The sequence below is a fragment of the Drosophila bipectinata genome, chromosome 3R (assembly GCF_030179905.1).
Source record: "Drosophila bipectinata strain 14024-0381.07 chromosome 3R, DbipHiC1v2, whole genome shotgun sequence".
NCBI lineage: Eukaryota > Metazoa > Arthropoda > Insecta > Diptera > Drosophilidae > Drosophila > Drosophila bipectinata.
Genome location: NC_091739.1, coordinates 16,353,765 through 16,375,507, shown reverse-complemented (window position 1 = coordinate 16,375,507; position 21,743 = coordinate 16,353,765). Strand labels below are relative to the sequence as shown.

Sequence of the window (21,743 nt, the reverse complement as noted above, 5' to 3'; positions counted from 1 at the left end):
TTGTACAAGGTCGGGAAAGTTGAATGTTATTTCCTAAAAGAAAAACTATTCATTTTTTTGAGTGCATCGTTCTACTTCCCCTTCTCTTACACCTTTTGGCGACCCGGTGGTGCCCCGTCCACGATTGTCGTCATTTCAATTAAGCCCGGCGCCGAAATGTATGCAATGGCGGCTTTTTGTGCGGATTTTCGGCGATTAATTTTTCATTATTATGCCAAGTGCTCCCAAAGGCCACCAATGCCCCAAAAAAAGAGTGGCAAGTGACAGAACACACACTCCAGGGAGCAGAGCCTGTGGAGCGCTAATAATTATTTTTGCCAAAAACACTCCAGTCTCCAGCGAGTCTATTTCCATGGAAATTGTTCACTGAAATGGATAATCTACAAGAACTCTAAGAGGATTACGCAAAAGGATTGAGGTTTATGGAAAATAAACTTGAAAGAGTGTAGCATTTATGATGAAATATCGCTTCACTTAAAATCATTTGAAAATAAACTAACATCATAAAAATAGCCTAAACTGGGAATCAGCCAAAACATATAAACAACAATCCTTTAAAACTCGCCAACAAAAGTAGAACAAACAAGGACTTGGCAACACAAACTAAAGGACTAAGCTTCCCCCTGGGGAGTGTCAATAAAAATTAACAACGAAAAGCTGTAAAGCTGCAACAGAGCTCACCGCTGGCCGCAACAACAATGGCATCAGCATCCGAATCAGCACCACAGTTACACCACCACCCAGGCACCACAGCCAGCCACCCAGCCAACCAACCACCCACATCCCTTTCATTAGGTCGTAGGTGTAGCTTGTGCGGTGTCTATGTAATTTAGACAATTAGAAAGTTTACGCCTGTAACAATTTGCGACTTCTTGTTGTTGGCCGAAACTTTCACGCTTGTTATTTGCATGACAAATAGTTTTCCAGCCCGACTGTCTCTATGTCTGTCTGGTTGTCAGGGTTCTGACCATGTTGGGAGTCTCTGGTTGGGAGCTTAGGGACATCGACTTGCGGCTTAGCTTCATAACCGTCCAAAGCCGTGGTTCTTGGCAGTTTAATATTTGCATAACGCTTGGTAATCAGTGCCACTTTTTTCCTACACTCTAATAAATTAATTTCCATTTATTTTACCTTAAAATAGTTATTTTTGAGAAATTTCTCTCAGTGCATAAGGATGTATGCTGCTGATGCTGCAAAAATGCAAAAGCGCAGATTCCTCTCCAATGCGCCAATTGTGTTGCTCGAGTGGCGAAGCTTAGTGCCGCCATATTGTCGTGATATCCTGGCGAGCAGAGCAGATATCCTGGCTCCTGGCTCCTGGCTCATACATATGCACGAGTGGAGTGACAAATCCACTTTAGGTGGCTGAATTGCAAAATAAACGAATTCCTAGTGCTGTTACAGCCATTAACAAAAGCATTAAATTACTTAAATTTAATGACTAACCATTATTTTTTATTCCAGCACTGTGCAGTTGTGGATTAATTCTCAGTTATTAGCGGAATGTCAAAACAAACGACAGTTTCCATAACTGTTGTAGATTTTCGCAGCTAATTTGTTGGCTTTTTTTCTCCATTTCCCCCGACAATCAATTATATTTTTTTGTGTGACATTTCGGTTTGCGAAAATAGTCGAAAAGAGGACATGTTTTTCAGAATTTCGGATAAAATAGGAAAATATATAGTCCCTGGTATACCAGACTCAATTTAAAAAAAAAAGCCACATAAATATTGTATCATAGTTTATATTTTTTTGGTGAAAGTTACTCCTCCTTGGCGGCATAAATCATGGCACGACGACAGTGTGATTTAATCCCTCAGGATTTATGCTTCATAAATACAAAACACACTCGGATGTGGACTTGGCTGTATCGCAAGACTCTCGCCAATTCTCCAGATAGATGCCATTTGTCAGGAGCGATAAGCAAACAGCAACCAATAAACAAGGCCCTAAAATATTAGAATGCGGCAAGCCATTCCAATTTCATCCAAAAGCCATGAGAATTCCCCTAGCGAAGCTCCAAACTAAAAGCTAGACAGATTTGTGCCTGATTACGAGCTTCGTTCTCGGTTCACAATGGCAAGTGCACTAAAAAGAAGACTCCCAAAAGCATCTGGTGGAAAAGATGAAAGGATTGGAGTCGGAACGACCGGGCCAAGACGAACAAATTGATATGCAAATGTGAGTAGGAGACCCGGAGACCCAAAAAACGTAATAATAAAATAAAGTAGAACCCAAGGCACAGTTGGGTAGAGATCCTGTGGATAAATGCCCACGACTTCTCATTTCCGTTCTGTTCAGAAACAGCAGCAGCTGCAACTGGCAGGAAAATTCCAGCCAAAAAGAAAAAAAAAAGTGTATATGGAAAATATTAAGCATACGCCTAGTACAACAAGACGTCAATAATTTAGGACAAGCTTGAGAGAGCCCTGTCCTCGCCGTGTCGATTGAATTAAAAGATTTTCCCGAGATGTTGAAATGAAAAACTTTTTTGCACAAAATTCAATTTGGCGCAACTTTCGCTCTTTTCCATTTTTTTTTCTTCAGACCATCTGATGATGGTGGCCTTTTTAGTATGCGTCCTCCGGTTGCAGGAACAACTTTTCCCCCACATTTCTGTTTTCTGTTCCATTGATTGAAACGCTCCGGCGTGTGCGTACTTTCCGTCCTCAGCTCCGATTCCATGCCAAAGTTGCTGGCTCCGCTTCCGGCCAATTCAGTTGTTCAACTAATGAGAGTCTCAACCTCGCCGCGGGCCCTCATTCCGATGGACAAGAGGCAGATGAGCCAGGAGCCGGTCCCCCAGCCGTGCAAAAGTCGTGACAATAATGAGAAACGAAGCCGAAAAACTCAGCTCGAAAATGCAAACGAAAAACTTTAAATGCCTTCGGTCAGTTGGCAAAATTTTGGGGGCAAATGTTGCGGAAATTTTCAGGAGCTCCTCAACTTTCCACCATTTTCTCATCTTTTCTTAAATGGACATAGTTAAGGGGATAGGTGACCTACTAATCTCCTGAATAAATGATTCTGAATGGAACATTCTACTCAAAGCTATCTACAATATGTATGTAGCAAAACGTCTCCAATGAAGCATGAACCGGACATCATGGGCCTTAAATTAAATTCGAAAGAAAGAAAACTCAGATCGAAATAAATGTTAAGCGGCAGTGCGGAATCACTGATGAAAAATGCACCAAAATGGCCAAGATAAGCGACGAGGATGCAGAGGAGGAGGGATCCTTTTCACGCCCCTTTCATGACTTAATAAATACGCGTAGCATTTATTCAGGCCCCGAAGCGTGGCACCGGCATCACCGTGGGCATTTGCGCTTGATTGCCCTCGAAATCGACAAAAATGAAGTGGAAATACCAAAGTTTGGGTGTGTCCTCCTCCTGAAACAGACCTGAAATTTCCCGAAAAAAAAACAACGTGATTGATGCCTCTGGACGGCGTTGGATTGAGGCTGTGCTGAGGCTTCGGTTCGGCTTCAGGTTCACTTTCAGATTCCGATTTCGTTTCAGATTGTGTCTCGGATTCCGGATGCGCAGGCTGGCATTGGCGACAAAAAAGGATAACACACAGGACCATAACAATAAAAGCCATAGGAGGTCTGTCAGAGTTTTTTTGTTCAGCTCTTTTCGCCTATAGGTCCTGCCGATGGCTGGGAAATTCTTCATTTCTTTCATTGTTGCTTGGCTCTGTCTGGTGGAAAATAAAAAATAGAACGTCTAATTGCCAGGACATTTGTTATAAACATAGGTGGGTCTGTCTAGACCCTAGAACTTCCTTCCCTAAACGTCCAAGTTCTTTTTTGGGAACTTTTCCACCACTACAAGCCATTCGAGTCAGCCCACAAAATACCATTAAAAAGCAAACAGAAACTTTTCTGCTATTTTGCGGAGCCAAGTTGGAAAATGCAAATGTTTGTCTTCCTAAATGACAAGAAGATGCTACAAATTACATAAATAAAAGCAATAAAGTGCGAACGCATTTGCATAAGGAGGGTGGTATGTAGGAAACTTATGCTAAACAATCCGAGACAGTCAGGGGCGTCTTAGACAGCTTAAGATACAGACAAGCTCAGAAACCAGCACACAACCACATTCAATTACACATAAGATTCAGTTTACTTTCAGCCCCAAGCCCCGGGCCACGCCTACGACATCAAAGGGCGGTGGCGTCGTACTGACATTGATTTCTCTCATGGGCGGCTTGTCAGTGTATCGGGGAATGCCTCGAATTGCCTTGGCCTAATCGCCAACTTATGCAATATCATTGCATTCAAAGGACATGCTTATTGGGCTACAATCTACGGCAACCTACTAGTTCTTTGAGGCGGTCTAGTCCTTTGATAAATTTAATGAAATGGCTATGGTTACAGACATTAGTTTAATTAATTTGGCAGAATGATATACTTTTTATTACCTCGACCTGTCCTTTATCTGCATATGTAAGGCATCTAAAAATGTCCTTATTTTTTTCCTCTAGGCAGTGGGTCTACCCATTTCAGAATATGCTGAGCTGTCAAGCTCTCCCAGCTCCTCCATTGCTTTGGAAAACCCCCCTTCGACCATATCTCGGTTTCCTTTTGAGTTGTTGTTGAACTTTTTCCTCTTACGCTTTTGTCTCTTACGAGAGCCCTGAGGGCGGTTTCCCGGGCTTTGGCTTCCTTTGAGCCCCGGGAATTGGCAGCTTTTGCTCCTCCACACACATCGATGTTTGTCTTTTGCCGTTTGCCACTAATTCAACTGAGTTGCCCATCTGTGTGGCAAGGCGCGTCGTCTTCCAGTCCATTAATTGAATGTCTCGCCCCTTTGCACTTATTGAGTTTTAGTTCAAAGCGGTCCATAACATGTGTCATTTTTATGACACTCTTTAATTCCGCATCTTTAATTGAAAAGCCTCAACAGGTGCCAAGATAGAGCGATTTCCATGCCACAATACGCACAATTTCATGAGCGGAAAAACAAAAGCAATAAATGAAAGTAATTTCCTGAGTGGTTGGCTGGAAATCATTTTAAATAAGGCATGAAAACGCATTAAGGGCGTCACCTTGTCAGACAATAAACAACAGCTTCCTCCCCTCCGGGGAAAAATATACATATGTACACACATGTATGTACACACACATCCTTCGTCATCCGTCTCTTTGTGTATTTTTGCAAACAAAATACTGTTATATAATCTGTCAGAAATGGTTTTTATTTTAACCAAAAAAAGGTTATTAGTTGTTAAGTTCAGGCATACTGCTTACTTCTATACTGTTTTGCCGTTTTAAGCTTTGGAGTTCCTCCAGAAACGGTGGCGTATACGTGTTATGCCTCATCGCTGATTGGCCAAGACACTCTCTACTGCCTTATACACACATATAATATATATAAAGTGATAAGCAGCCGCAAGGCGACCGTTGGAGCGCACGCATGCAAATAAAATTGCCCATACGCCCCATTGTACAGCCTCCATGTGTATCTTTCTGGGAAGCTGCCTCCTTCCTACGATTCGGAGTATGTTTGCATACATTTCTGGTGATAATACAAGAAATTGTATCAAGCCGAAATTGTTTTTTAAAACGTTACGTGCCCGGCGGCTGCTTTGACAAAAATTTATATGCGGCGAGGTAATAAAAATGCAATATAATTCCATATAAAATTGTATGTGTGTGCTTCCTCCTTTTGGTCCTTTGGTAATCTAAAAAGTTTCGATTGCAGCAAAGCGATTCGGCAAGGATATTGGGCTTCCATAAGGACACGGAGGGAGCGATGAAGACACGGTATACAAATGGGGAAAGGGAAATACTTTGAGGCTAGGAAAAACCCTTGTCACGTGCTTTGCGGAAGTTTGAAATAAATTGATTCTACTTTGATGGATACGTAGGAATAATATTGGCAGCAGGATGAAGCAGCATGAAGGCTATAAAAACAATCAATGTAGGAAGGTAGACCAAATTCATATTTCCATTAAATTTAAGACCACTAAGAACTCTATTTAAGAGGATATTTCTGTCATCCCACCCATTCTCTAAATTTTGGCACAATTAACGTGCGAATGTTTACAGGGAATCTGCAATTGACAGCCACCACAAAACAAACACAATTTCTCCATTTTCGCACCCACTCCAATCCAATTTATAGACACAGACCGGCACTAGATGCATAAATCCCCTCCGTTCCCTTTTTATGACCCACCCTGCGGTTGGGGCAATTATAAAGTCCACAAAGGGAATTTCCATGACGACAATCAACTAATGAAATTAATGGCAATTTGATCTGGCAGTCGGACCTGCAGCGACCTCCAGCCAGCCCATTTACACGGCTGTGTAGATGCGAATAATGCAATTCCCGCGGTTTTAACCGGAAAATGCAGGACTACGACCCGGACATTGCTCCCTCGGGGCGGCAGAGGATATCGCCCACAAATACTAATTAATCAGCTTGCTATTAATTAAACGACCGCTGAATAAAGTGAGGCAAGTAATCCCCTCAAGCCGGCCCAGAAGTGGCTCCAATGCCCGCCAGGCTTTAATTGTCGAGTTGTTAAATTTAAGAGCTCGTTTATCTCAAAGATACTTGATAGATACTACAGTTGTTTAGAATTTCCTTCCAAAAGCATGAATATTTATGAACCTATTTCTCGCACTATTGACATCTGATCGATATCAGTGGCCCCCACAGATAATAGTCGACGGGTGGGTGGCGCATGCCAGCTATACCTCCTCGTATATGGCTCGATATTAATTTACAAGCTCATTGTGCGTCCGCGTTGAATCCCCAGCCCCAGCCCCAGTTCCAGTGTTATTGTTATGGTCGGTTCGGTTTGGTTTATCGGTGCTTTTCTGGCGTCAGTCGCCTGCAACGGCAATGGCGCCATCGCCAATGCCGTGCGCCCGTTATTAAACATAAAAAATAAATTAATAAGCGAGCGGAGCGGAGCAACACCCACACGCTGACAGCCTCAATTAAGCGACAAAGTGCGACACAGACAGTTAATGTTCCAGGAAGCGGGCGCTGGGGTGTTAAACGCCTCCCTGGCTGGGAGGGTGCCAGCCAACGCAAATATTTTAACGATGGCATGTGAAGTTTTTCACGCCGACAGTGTCGTATAGTGGCAGTGGAAGAAATACAGTTTTTATACCCTTGCAGAGGGTATTATAATTTTGTCCAAAAGTGTGCAACGCAGTGAAGGAGACATCTCCGACCCTATAAAGTATATATATTCTTGATCAGGATCACCTCCTGAGTTGATATGAGCATGTCCGTCTGTCCGTCTGTCCGTCTGTCTGTTTCTACGCAAACTAGTCTCTCAGTTTTAAAGCTATCGTCTTGAAACTTTGCACACACCCTTCTTTCCTTTGCACGCAGTATATAAGTCGGAACGGCCGGGATCGGCCGACTATATCCTATAGCTGCCATATAACTGATTGATCGGAAATGGTATAACTTTGGTGTTTTTAGAGTTAGAGAGTTCAAATTTGACATGAGAGCTATTTTTGGCAAAATAATACGACATGCCAAATTTCATAGGGATCGGCCGACTATATCCTATAGCTGCCATATAACTCAACGATCGGAAATGACCCAACTTTCGTGTTTTTGAAGATAGAAAGCTGGAATTTAGTACAGACTCTATTTTTGGTTAGTTGATCCAACCTACCAAATTTCATTAGGATCGGCCGACTATATCCTATAGCTGCCATATAACTGAACGATCGGAAATGACTCAACTTTTGTGTTTTTGAAGATAGAAAGCTGGAACTTGGTACAGATTATATTTTGATCTATCCTACCAAATTTCATAAGGATCGGCCAACTATATCCGATTTTTGCGATATATATCCGGTTTTAGCTGCAAGGGTATATAAACTTCGGCTCCGCCCGAAGTTAGCTTTCCTTTCTTGTTAATTATCATTAAGCCAAAAAGTACCTATCCTCACAAAACGTCTAAAAACCAATCTAGAATATTCAGGACGGATTTGAAATACTCGATAAAGGAAAATAAAAAGGAAAACCTCATAGCCGGCATGTTCTGTGCATGTGAGTTGCAAAATTCTGTTGGCTTTTGCAGTTCAAAAGGTTGGAGTGTCTTTTCGGGTTCGTATGCAAATGAAACTGATAAATTTTCAATTAAATTGGCAGACAGACGAAGCAAAAGGGGAGACAGGCTTGGTCACTGGCCTGGAAGAGGGCAAAGGCAAACCATTCAATTACGAAATTAAATTTCTGTTTTCTGTTTCCAACTAAGGGACACAATCGTATAAATGGTTATTCATTCATTATGTTTTCTTGTAGTGCCAAATGATCACTTTAATAAATATCTGGTCAGGTGACCAGAAAGTAATAAAGCAATAATTGTGTAAAGACTAAATATTTCTTGTATTCTCTTCAAAGTTGGACACAATGGAAAGCCATCCAAAGCCTTCATGAATTTTAATGGCGACAACACAAAGTATTAAACGTGACAACATTTTGGTCAAAACTAATTTCAGGACACTCTTTGGTGAATAATTTATTCCGTTTGTGGAGGGATTTCCCCAACAAATCACGGCTGCCTGCGAGCGAAATTTATCGGGAAATTGTCCGTTAAAATTATAAAATTTAATCAAGGCCTGGGCCTGGGTGGGGGTGTCCTACCATCCCCCATTTTCGGTATTGGTTATGCCAATTCATGCAACAGTTGGTTGCGCCTGTATGGCACTTGCCACTGGCCACTGAAAGGGGTGCAACTGATACACCTTTTTATGCAAATTAGAGACGCGTCTGTGAGCCCAACAGCCTTGGAGTGGGTGGGAGTGGGAGGCTTCGAGTGGGTGTGGGAGGTGCGAAACGATTGAAAATTCCACCACCGCATCGAACGTGTCTTGGCATTCATGCCACCCGTCAGTGGCAGGAGCAGGGACCAAATTTAATTGACAATTGTTTAGGTTGCTCAATTTCCGCTAACTGGGGGCTTCTCCATTATATTTCCATGTGTGGGTGTCGTGGTTTTTGCCCATCAACATGTTTGATTAGGCCAAGTGGAAGGAGCTGCAGGTGGATGGGGAAATTCCACTCTCTGATGTATAATTATTCTCCAGTAATTAAATTAAAAGCGAGTGCGTCTATGGATGTGGTTGGATTGATTTCTGGAGTTTAATTATGGAGAAACATTTTCAAGCTAATAAATCCTCACCCAGTTGCAAGTACGAAGCCTAATTGGGCGAATGCGAAACTCAAAATTGCAAAATTCAAGATGTATCTCAGAGATGCAATTTTCAAGAGATAACACGATTTCAAATCAACGCCAAATGCCACACACCCAATCATGTTTCATCAAAAGTTCTTGGCTCTCATTTAGCATAGATGCTGGATGGTGGGTGGTGCGTGGTGATGGCAAAGTGGGTCACGTAGTTCAGAGAAGCTCAGCTTAGTTAATGCGGCATAATCAGAAAAAAACGGAGGAACGGGGGAATGAATGAAAGAAAAGTATTTTCGCGCCAACGTCGCAAAAAATTTGAAATTACATTTCGCTTTGCGCTGTGGCTGCATTTTGATTCATCTTTCTGCTTAATCGCAGGCACAGGATCCAAAGGATGTGGCCCATGGTTCATTGGGCAAGAACAGTTTCGGATGCCAAAAGACTGCAATTAGGAGCCAAAGAGCGTGGCGGTAAATTCGCCGAGCAATTGCAACTGCCACCAGAAAGCATGGTTTCCAGCGCCAGTTAATGAGTTTTGGGCTAAGCAGGTTTTAAAACTTGAATTTAATTCGTGACTCCGACCTCCAATTAGTCAGCTCATTCCACATGAAGTTAAAATCCTAAAGATATGGTAGCGCATAGCCAAAACTTACCAAATATTATAACGTCCTCAAGGATGTAGATCTGCAAAGGTAAGATAATAAAACTCATTTAATATTTTTGTAGCCTTCTTGTTCTATTTATAAAATGAAAATGTTTCTAAAAACAAAAGCCTATAGTTGTCCTTGAGCTGGAAGGGGAGGAGGAGGAAAAGAAGTGGTCGTGGTGGCGTGAAAGCCGAGGGGGAAGCTGGGCTTTTTCAGAGGGCTCTTGACGCTGATGTCTTATGTCAGTCAAATTACAATACGCAGTAGCTTTTAAAGCAAGTTAGGACGAATGAAACCCACCCTGAAGGTAGTCCACATATCACAACAAAAGCAGGAATATTTAAAGATCATATTCCAGCAATTATAAGATTCAGAAAGTTTACAAAATTTTCCCAAAATTCTATTGAGGTATTCGACTTCTGAGTCGGATTAAAATTGTCAAAAATAGAACCATTGCGGCCCTTAAAGCCCTGAAAAATTCACAAAAATTCGATCCATAATTTCGATTGGAGGTTTTAATGCAGATTGATAGATAATCGATCTAGAAAGCTTTTAAGGTATTCCGCTTGATGACCGAATAAAAATTGGCCAAACTATGGATATCGCTGTGTGGCCCATATGCCGCTCCCAGGCACATCCCCATTTTCAAGGGAGTCCATGGAAAAAATTGATTAAAAATGGATCCAAAAATTCGATTTGAGGTTTTAATGCAGATTGATAGAGAATCGATCTAGAAATCTTTTAAGGTATTCCGCTTGATGATCAGATGAAAATTGGCCAAGATATAGATATCGCTGTGTGGCCCATATGCAGCTCCCAGGCACTTCTCCATTTTCAAGGGAGTCCATGGAAAAAATTAATAAAAAATGGATCCAAAAATTCGATTCGAGGTTTTAATGCAGATTCATAGAGAATCGATCTAGAAATCTTTTAAGGTATTCCGCTTGATGATCTGATGAAAATTGGCCAAGATATGGATATCGCTGTGTGGCCCATATGCCGCTCCCAGGCACATCCCCATTTTCAAGGGAGTGGAAAAAAATTTCATGGAAAAAATTGATTAAAAATGGATCCAAAAATTCGATTTGAGGTTTTAATGCAGATTGATAGAGAATCGATCTAGAAATCTTTTAAGCTTGATGATCAGATGAAAATTGGCCAAGATATGGATATCGCTGTGTGGCCCATATGCAGCTCCCAGGCACTTCCCCATTTTCAAGGGAGTCGATCGAAAAAATTGATTAAAAATGGATCCAAAAATTCGATTCGAGGTTTTAATGCAGATTGATAGAGAATCGATCTAGAAATCTTTTAAGGTATTCCGCTTGATGATCTGATGAAAATTGGCCAAGATATGGATATCGCTGTGTGGCCCATATGCCGCTCCCAGGCACATCCCCATTTTCAAGGGAGTGGAAAAAAATTTCATGGAAAAAATTGATTAAAAATGGATCCAAAAATTCGATTCGAGGTTTTAATGCAGATTGATAGAGAATCGATCTAGAAATCTTTTAAGCTTGATGATCAGATGAAAATTGGCCAAGATATGGATATCGCTGTGTGGCCCATATGCAGCTCCCAGGCACTTCCCCATTTTCAAGGGAGTCGATCGAAAAAATTGATTAAAAATGGATCCAAAAATTCGATTCGAGGTTTTAATGCAGATTGATAGAGAATCGATCTAGAAATCTTTTAAGGTATTCCGCTTGATGATCTGATGAAAATTGGCCAAGATATGGATATCGCTGTGTGGCCCATATGCCGCTCCCAGGCACATCCCCATTTTCAAGGGAGTGGAAAAAAATTTCATGGAAAAAATTGATTAAAAATGGATCCAAAAATTCGATTCGAGGTTTTAATGCAGATTGATAGAGAATCGATCTAGAAATCTTTTAAGCTTGATGATCAGATGAAAATTGGCCAAGATATGGATATCGCTGTGTGGCCCATATGCAGCTCCCAGGCACTTCCCCATTTTCAAGGGAGTCGATCGAAAAAATTGATTAAAAATGGATCCAAAAATTCGATTCGAGGTTTTAATGCAGATTGATAGAGAATCGATCTAGAAAGCTTTTAAGGTATTCCGCTTGATGATCTGATGAAAATTGGCCAAGATATAGATATCGCTGTGTGGCCCATATGCAGCTCCCAGGCACTTCTCCATTTTCAAGGGAGTCCATGGAAAAAATTAATAAAAAATGGATCCAAAAATTCGATTCGAGGTTTTAATGCAGATTGATAGAGAATCGATCTAGAAAGCTTTTAAGGTATTCCGCTTGATGATCTGATGAAAATTGGCCAAGATATAGATATCGCTGTGTGGCCCATATGCAGCTCCCAGGCACTTCTCCATTTTCAAGGGAGTCCATGGAAAAAATTAATAAAAAATGGATCCAAAAATTCGATTCGAGGTTTTAATGCAGATTGATAGAGAATCGATCTAGAAAGCTTTTAAGGTATTCCGCTTGATGATCTGATGAAAATTGGCCAAGATATAGATATCGCTGTGTGGCCCATATGCAGCTCCCAGGCACTTCTCCATTTTCAAGGGAGTCCATGGAAAAAATTAATAAAAAATGGATCCAAAAATTCGATTCGAGGTTTTAATGCAGATTGATAGAGAATCGATCTAGAAAGCTTTTAAGGTATTCCGCTTGATGATCTGATGAAAATTGGCCAAGATATAGATATCGCTGTGTGGCCCATATGCCGCTCCCAGGCACATCCCCATTTTCAAGGGAGTGGAAAAAAATTTCATGGAAAAAATTGATTAAAAATGGATCCAAAAATTCGATTCGAGGTTTTAATGCAGATTGATAGAGAATCGATCTAGAAATCTTTTAAGGTATTCCGCTTGATGATCTGATGAAAATTGGCCAAGATATGGATATCGCTGTGTGGCCCATATGCAGCTCCCAGGCACTTCCCCATTTTCAAGGGAGTCGATCGAAAAAATTGATTAAAAATGGATCCAAAAATTCGATTCGAGGTTTTAATGCAGATTGATAGAGAATCGATCTAGAAAGCTTTTAAGGTATTCCGCTTGATGATCTGATGAAAATTGGCCAAGATATGGATATCGCTGTGTGGCCCATATGCCGCTCCCAGGCACATCCCCATTTTCAAGGGAGTGGAAAAAAATTTCATGGAAAAAATTGATTAAAAATGGATCCAAAAATTCGATTCGAGGTTTTAATGCAGATTCATAGAGAATCGATCTAGAAATCTTTTAAGGTATTCCGCTTGATGATCTGATGAAAATTGGCCAAGATATGGATATCGCTGTGTGGCCCATATGCCGCTCCCAGGCACTTCCCCATTTTCAAGAGAGTCCATCGGAAAAATTCACAAAAATTGGATCCAAAATTTGGATTCGAGGTTTTAATGCAGATTGATGGAGAATCGATCTAGAAAGCTTTTAAGGTATTCCGCTTGATGATCTGATGAAAATTGGCCGAGATATGGATATCGCTCATATCCATATGCCCAGGCACATCCTATATTATTGGAACTCATCAGCCCACAAAAGTATGCTAAGATCGACTGAGTTCCAAATATAGCAGAAATATCATGGGAATTATAACTTTAGCTCTGCATTTGTCTAGCTGGTATGGATTTTATGGTAAATTAATTTTAAGAAAAAGAGAGAAAATTAATAAAAATAAAACCTCCAATTCGTATTTCTAAATATTCAATGTCATTGGCCAGCAACTTGTTTTGAAGGACTGTTCTTGGCTTACAATTTTTCTTTAAATTTTCAAACAGCGCATTGGCACTAAGTTGGCTCGATGCACTACCCTGCTTTGTGCCTTTCAGCCAACTTCAAATTGAACTCATTTGGCCATTTGCCAATTAACTTTTTCGCTCGTCCTTTGGCAGAAGAGCATTGCTCGATTGGTTACCCCTTTTGCAGGGCAACTGCGCTCCCCCTGCGATGCCCAGTGTCATCCCACCCTAGAATGCTTGGCAATAATTCAAAGCGGGCCCCCACGCTCGTCCCTCGTCCACCCCCCCATTTTGCCACCCTTTGGCAGCCAAACCACGAAAACTTTGAAAGCCTTTTGGCCGCAGGCTAACAATGTTCGCTTGAACAAACTCTCCCCCTTCCGAGCCATCTCGCTTGTTACAACATTGTACACTGGAAGAAAAAAAGTTCTATCTATTGTCTTTTCTTAAATAAGAATATATTTTCAAGGATAATATCTAAAAACAGAGGTTATTGTTTAACTTCAGACCACAAATCACTTTAAAAGTTTCTAATTTTAAAGATAATTCTTTTTGAAAAGTGTATCAGATGAGGCATCCATGGCCACAGCCGCAACATTGTGCTGTGGCACAGTTTTGCAGCCACTGAATGGGACGTTGTCGGTAAATGCAAAAATGCCAGGCATCCACCGGACAACCAAACAGGCAGCCTGCCTGCATGTGTGGCCAATAGTGGGATGGAGGTAGGAATGTGCGCCAAGGTGTGTGGGTGATATGACCGCATTTGATTTTCATCTATGAAACGGGGGGTGGAGAGCACAACCACCTCCTCAGGGCCAACTCTTTGCCCTCTTTGCCGGCTCTTTTGAAAGTGGGCTAAGAACTTTTGGTACTTTGTTTAGTTGAATTACGCCAAAGCACATTAGGTTCCCTCGGTGCGCTCTGTTTGGTAAGTGCCTAATGAACTTTGCTAAACACGCTTGGCCGGGACTTCACTTAACTTGGCCTCTCAACTTTTCGCATCTCACTTTCACTGGACAAACTTTGTCCCAGGTCCTCACCCACAAGCCGTTGAAAGATTTATGACCAGCCCACTTCCACTCACCAGCCACATTGCCACCAAATCCATCTTAAGCTCATCCAATTGGTGTGCATTTAGCTGTCACTGCATATCCATAATTAATTGGCTTGCCAATTGTTGTTCATTTGATTCGCTTTGGCCTGAATTATGAATCGAGATGCCAGCTTAGTCGGCTTGCAATCGTAGCTTTAATGCGTAGGAATATAATTTGGTTAATCGACCGCTTATATTCAATGCAGACACATTAAAGTATATGAATCCCATTCCCCAACTAAATCACCCATAAATGTGTTGGCCAACCCGCTGCGAAGACCCATTTGGCAAAACGTGTCCCTGGTAATGCGACACATGCATCATAGCCACAGGACGCCAGCCACGAGGGCATAAAATATGGGGGATATTGACTAAGCTGCAGCTAATTATGCAAATTCATTTAATGCCATTGTTAGAATGATATTTGCAGGCAGGATTTGTCATGGGGATAGACCCCTATAGCTGAAAGCTGACTTGCCAGAAAGTAACTTTTTTTAGACATGATTACATGCGATTACTGGAAACTTCCTTGCTTCAAGAGGGTTTTTGAGAGACACTCCAGTTACTCATTTCATTAGCAAAGATATATAAGATTTAGAAACACTCATGAAAAGGAGCAAATGGCTCTCAGTTTTAAGCACCGTTCCCAACGAGAAATTTATGAAGGTGTCCCTTCCATTTTTTGGGATACATATTAACGAAAACAGAAGCCCAAGGCGGTGGGGCAGGCTATACAATAAATCTTCTAGTTATTGTTGTGTTACCGGCTCTGGGGCGCAAATCCCTCACAATAAAGGTAAAGCGCCCGGGCCTCGATTTCTTTCATTTCGACATTGTACACTTTAAACTTTCGAGTGCGCCGAGAGGGGCCACTCGAACAGTTTCGACTCGAACTCAGTGGTTGCCCCCGACAGCCGGGACAGGAGAAGAAAGGTAACCAAGCATTAAATTAAAGCCGAGGCTTTCCCCAAGTTTCCTCTTGTCGACTTTTGGGGCATTCTTCATGGCCCCCAAATCCAGCCCGGCCGCTTCTCGGGATTTTATTTGTCCAAACTTTGGCCTGCACTAAGCGTTATTATTATTATTGTGCCTGCATTTCAAAGGATGGGTCGAGCGAGGGGAACTTTCTGTAAACGATCCACAGGTAGAAACAAAAGTTTAAATGAGCCAAAAGTTTCAGCGGGATTTTAAAAATCCCATCGCCCCACAAAGTTGATGGCCAAATTTAAATAAATGCAAATGAATCCTTGCCAGAGTGGCCAGTAAACTCTGTCCTTTCTTTGTCCATACATTGATGTATCTTAGAGCCCGAGGCTGTTATGACTTTTATATTTCGTCCTTTTTGGTAATAGAATATAAATAATTATCCTCTGGCTTGCCTAATTTTGTTGGAAGGCCGAAGAAGCCGCAAAGCCATTTGCCGGCAACTTGATTTTGAAATGGAAGCTTTGGAAATCTGCTTACAATGTTTTAACTCAACACTGCCGCAACCACAACACTGAAACACAGAAACTGACCAACGCTGCAGCTGTCTCCCCCATCCTGGGAAATAATAATAATAATAATTTAGTATGAAACCCAAAGCCACAGGATAACATGAAGACCCAAACCCACATTCCAGCGTTCATTGTAGTCTGCGGTGGGCAGTGCTGGGGTTTGGGCAGATGGCAGCTTGGAGTTGGCCAACCGATAGAATGGGCCATAAAAAATGGCTTAATTAGTTGCCATTGCCGGCCGGAAAGATAAATATTGAAGTTGTTGGCTTTGGTAAATATTTGAGCTGGAATGCAGCCAGCTGGTGCTACAGGGTGGCCGGCGAGTCCTGCGAGTAATTTTCTATAACTATTTCGGTGTGGCTCCAGGTATTATACTCCTAGTACCTTATCATTTGGACTCTTTAAGGCTTCTATCAGGCTTCAGTTCATTAGAACAAGTGAGTTTCAGATTTTGGTAATGGGGCTGCAAAGTATGCTGGAAGTTCAATTAAATGCAGCCGCATGCGGACGGCCATTTGGACAATTTCCGGGTTTTATGCCCATCCAGCACTACCATCTACCATCCAGCATCATCATCATCCTCGTATGCATCGTGTAAAGGAGTCCCAGCCAGGTTAAATTTGATTATGTGGTGCTGCCGTTGCGAGAAGGAGGCAAAACTTACACGAAGGCCAAAAGCAAATCTGTTGACGTTTTGCAAAACGATGTGATGTTGCTCAGCCCTCGTCCTTCGTCCTTCGTCGTTCTGCAGGCAATTTTCTTGCATTTTATGCAAACACAACCCATCCAGCCAGCCAGCCAGCTAGCTAGGCAGTCAGGTCCTTCGCCCTTCTGGGACAAACTAACGTAACCGGCAGTTAAATGTTTTCATTTTCGTGCTACTTCCTCAAAATGTTTATGACGCCCAAGCATCAGGCAAACACTGAATTTATTTAATTAAAATGTGTGTATATATGCGCCAGCCCTGCTGCCAGGAATCTGGAATCTAGATTCTAATTGAATTGCCAGGCCAGCCATCCTCGGGAAGGATCTGGGGTGGAGTCATCAAGGTGATGCCCTGTCTGATATGCAGCTGAACGAGAGCCATCCGAATGCAAATTTCCTATTATTTTTTTTGTTTTTTTGAGTTTTTCGACTTTTATTCCTTTTTAATTAAAAAGTTATTGTTTTCTTGTCAGATGCAATCGTTGGCAAGTGACACCTATCTGATTACCATATGGAAGAGCAATTCCAATTCACTTTTCTGTCAATCATAACCTGGCAGCCATTTATTTAGTAGAATGGCTCCGATGTGGGTCATTAAAATGCAGGCTGTGGCAAAAATAATGAAATTCAATGACAATGACAACAGCAATTATGAAACACATTCCATGTCACTTAACTGGTGTGCGTTGAGAGCAGTTTTCAAATTTTCCGATTGACACACGACAGAATTGCAATTAAAGTTTCAGTCTCCCTTTATTACATAATGTGTATATATTTTTGAGGAGTGGCACGTCTGTAAGAGATAGATCCTTCTGACGTAATCCTGACGTGGCAAGAAAAGTGCATTTAGAATTCCATTTTAATTTTTACTCCACATCTAATTCCTCTGGAAACTCAACACACACACCCAGGACAAGCTCACGTGCTCATGCCCATCAAGCTTCTGTTGTGTCTGCAGGAGCATTCACTCAAACCGAGTCCTGGGCAGACAGGGGGAAACTATTTAAATATAGAAATCCCTAGCATACTTTAAGGCTCAGTGGCAAACTTTTTGTTGAAACAGACAAGTCAGACAGCACAGGAATTCCGGGGGCGGACGAGAAGGCGAAAGGGCTGAAGTCCAGGGACGTTTAAAGAAACAAAGAATTTCAATTTAAGCTCCGCATGTGCATTGTCTGGTTCTTTTGGATGCTTTCCTCCTGGTCCTCCTCCTCCAACTGGCTGTGTTGTAAGCAATTGTTTCATGGATTTAGGTGTTGCAGGCACGTGTGGAGCTCAGACACCACTGCCCAGGTACAGATATGGACAAAGTAATGGCAACCAGTCTTCCAAATTATTTTCCGGGCATTTTAATGTTACCCATACACGTCCTCCTCATTTAGACTTCAATTGGTACCCAAGAAGGACATTCAGGACATGCAGAACATGCTTCATGGCTTAATTGTATTTTTATTTAATTTCAGGACACCCGGCATGCACTGCCCGCCACTGGAGCCACGTCCTCCATCATCTGTTATCTCTGTTTCTTGCATGTACATTGTGGGATCCAACCCACCCATCATCCTGGCCAGCGATAAGCGCGGAAATGAGCCAGAGAAGCGAAAACAAAACGAATAAATGAGCAACATTAATTGCCCTGCGACTTCCTCTCTACGTGCAGTGCTTGGGAATTTTTTTTCATTCCAGCATCCCAGAGTCAGAGTCGGAGATTTTTTTTTTTTTTTTTTTTTTTTTTGTAATAGCAGGGTAATGTTTATTTAAAACTGTCCATTAGGGACAACCATTAAATTTTATCACGTAAACTTCACGTATAGATATTTTTAAATATTAATATGGTAGAAAAAAAAATTAGAGTAGTAAGGGGAGGTCCAGCGGGTGTGTCCTTTTAAGTCTTCTGGGTTGCTCGCTGCTGTCCAGCAGGGAGCTGGCCAACCGGTTCGGGTGATTATGAAGCCTCTGCATGTAACGTGCGCTGCTTCTTTGTATCTCGTCCTTGACCCAAGGGAAATTGAGAACCTCGTGGATGGTGCGATTGTCATGATAGACGTGGGCCCCAGTGGCGATTCGAAGGGCTCTATTTTCGAAAGCTTGCATAGTTCGGACATTCGTCTTGCTCGCAGTTCCCCAGAGCTGTATGCCGTACGTCCAGATAGGGCGTATTATTGCCTTGTAGATGAGGAGTTTAGTGGAAGTTCTCAGCTTCGATCTCCTACCCATAAGCCAGTAGAAGGATCGAAGTCTTTGAATAGCCTGTTTCCTCTTCTTAATCAGATGGGGCTTCCAGGTGAGCCTCCTGTCTAGGGTGAATCCCAGGTACCTGGGATTGTCTACCTGTGGGATTGGAGAGCCGTTAAGGTTAACTGGAGGGCAGTTGCCTTTGCAGAGAGAAAATGTGGAGGCAGTGGAGATATTAGAGCCATTTATACAGTCCACTTAGTAGGGCAACGAAAAAAAACACTGATAGATATCTTCCTGGAGAAAGAGAGGTGTGCCATCCAGGTACCATCAGAGTTTGCTGGCGTTGATCTAATGTCGTTTTTATGATGATTGTCGCCGGCCATAAGCAGTATCGGGTCCTTGGCAATGCTGACACAGGCGTGAGCAGCAAAAAATTAAGTTCAACGAAATTAGGTCAGCCTTCCACCCAGTCCTCTTCCACCTTCTGCGATGGTGTGATAAGGTAAATGTAAAAATATGGCTAAAGATAAACATAAATCAGGGCATAAAGCAATTACGCACAAAAAGCAGAGAACAGAGAACAGATAGAAGAAAATCAGCAGGATGGCTGGATATTATGCGGGAAATCCCTCAAAGGCGCCGGGAGAGTGGTCTGGAGAAGGCAAGTGCTAAGCGAAAAACATAATGAGACTACTCAGCATTATGATTGATAAATGACAGGCCAGCAAGAGGAAAAAATCTAAGAAAAAGTATAAGTACTAGAGATTCTTAAATACTCTATACTCTTAAAGAAAATACGGATCCTTCCAAGCTAAGAAGCTTGTACTTTCCATTTAAATACCTTACTAAAGTGTACAAAAGAAAAAGATGGGAGGTGCTTTCGTTGCCAACAAAATGGTGACAAATTCACGCAGCAAGACAGCCAGACAGGTCCTAGTGGAGGGTTATGAATGAAGTTAAGTGGGGAAGTGGATGAGGCAACTAAATGTGCATGTTAAGGTTAGATAAAAGGCAGCAACAGGGAGCGACAGGGACTCCCATCCAACCCACTCCTTTGTTGGCTGCCATCCACCCACAAGTCACTTCCAGTCAGCACACTAATGAGTAACTTATTCAATTATTTATTATTTTTTCTTCTCGGAGCGGAAAATAATTTGCCTTTGGCCCAACTAATTGGCAAAGCACTGGTGACAAATAAATTACAACTACGTAGTATGCAACATGACGGAAGGCGACTCTCCGAGGGTCTCCGAAGCTAATTGAGTGCAAAATTTGTGGGTTAATTGGTTTGAAAGTTGTACACACAATTTATTGCCACTTTCGGTGTGGAATCTGCCAGTGGAGGGATGAAGGTCCTGGAATGCGTTGTCAAAGAGTCTACATTTCGGGCCTGGCCGCCGCCACTCGACAAAACATTTTCCAGCTTGTCATGCGGTCAAGGTTGGACGAGTAATGAAGCCAGTTTATAATTCAACAGTCCTCAAGCAGGTCAGGCCCTTGGTCTTTGGTCGATGGTGTGGCTTTGTCAAGTCCCATGAAAGCTTAAGCTTGAGCCTGAACTCGAAAAAGAATGCGGCAGATTGCTGGCTGCGGCTTGGCCGAGAACTCTGCCCCAGACCGCAGAGTGTTGAAATTTGGTTTCCGGATGGATGATGGAGCAGGTGATGCCTTGATTAAATTAATCTTTAATCAAGAGTTAGGAACTAAAATTAAAACGTTTCTATGCGAAATCAACTGCTCTCTCAATTATTTTCCTCCAAATCTATAATTTAGTCTTATGAAAATTAAACTCGACGTTGAAATCTAAAATTCATCTACACACTCCTCGCTGCTGATTTATTTTTATGGGTATTTTTATGTAGAGAACACTCCGGACAAATACGATAAAAACAACAAAACCCCGACCATAAATTGAACAAGCAGAAAAATGTATGGAAAGTTCGCCGGAAAATGGGGAAAATGTCCATGACGTTGACGTTGATGCGGAACTGACGAAGAACAGGGCTTGCAATTTGTTAATGGAAATTCAATTGAATTGAAAAACTAAATAAATACCAACGCACAGGTAAATAAATAAAAGGAGCCAAAGGAGCGTTGAAAATGGTGGGAGCGTGGATGCTATAAATAATGAAATATTTTCCCGATGCTATCCACACTTTTTCCTTGTTTTCTTGTTAGTTCAAATTTTTCCTTTTCCCAAAAAAAAGGGACAATTTCACACATCTGTTCCTCAATTGCTGGAATGGCAAAAACGTGCTACTTTTTTAAGGTAAAAGGTGGTAGTGTATGAAGCGATATATTTAACCAATGGTCTGTGCTAGCTGATCGACCATTTACGCCGGACTTAATTTTAATTGGTTTCCCTTACTATTAAGGGAATATCAGTGAACATATTAAACCGTTTCCGCCCACCTAGATGAACTGACTCGCGCTCGTTCCCCAAATTGGTTTCCGCCTCGCTTTTTATAACCCTTTCAACTTTGTAGATTTATGTTCCATTTTTAGGTGGCGCCACCTGGCCACCTCGCATTCCGCTGGCAATAAAATATACATATATGCGATTGCACCTCAACTCCCGGTATATACTATATAGTGAGGACAACAACACGAACACAATTCCATGCACGACATAAATCACCTGGGCAGTTCAAGGCGGGCTGAATTATTACTCGGTCGAGCTAAAGTTAAATACAACTTCGCACAAAAATGCCACTGGGCGTGGTCAA

At 41.9% G+C, this 21,743-nt stretch overlaps 1 protein-coding gene across 3 annotated transcripts in view; it reads right to left on the bottom strand.

The window, feature by feature from the left end:
• The window catches only part of Fur1 (Furin 1), a 112,865-nt gene that overhangs the window by 53,150 nt on the left and 37,972 nt on the right, over positions 1-21,743 (bottom strand). For all 3 annotated transcript variants that reach the window (XM_017248947.3, XM_070282192.1, XM_070282191.1), the window contains exon 3: positions 9,826-9,856. The gene's annotated coding sequence lies outside the window, so the exon portion shown is untranslated. The remainder of the gene's footprint in view (positions 1-9,825; positions 9,857-21,743) is intronic.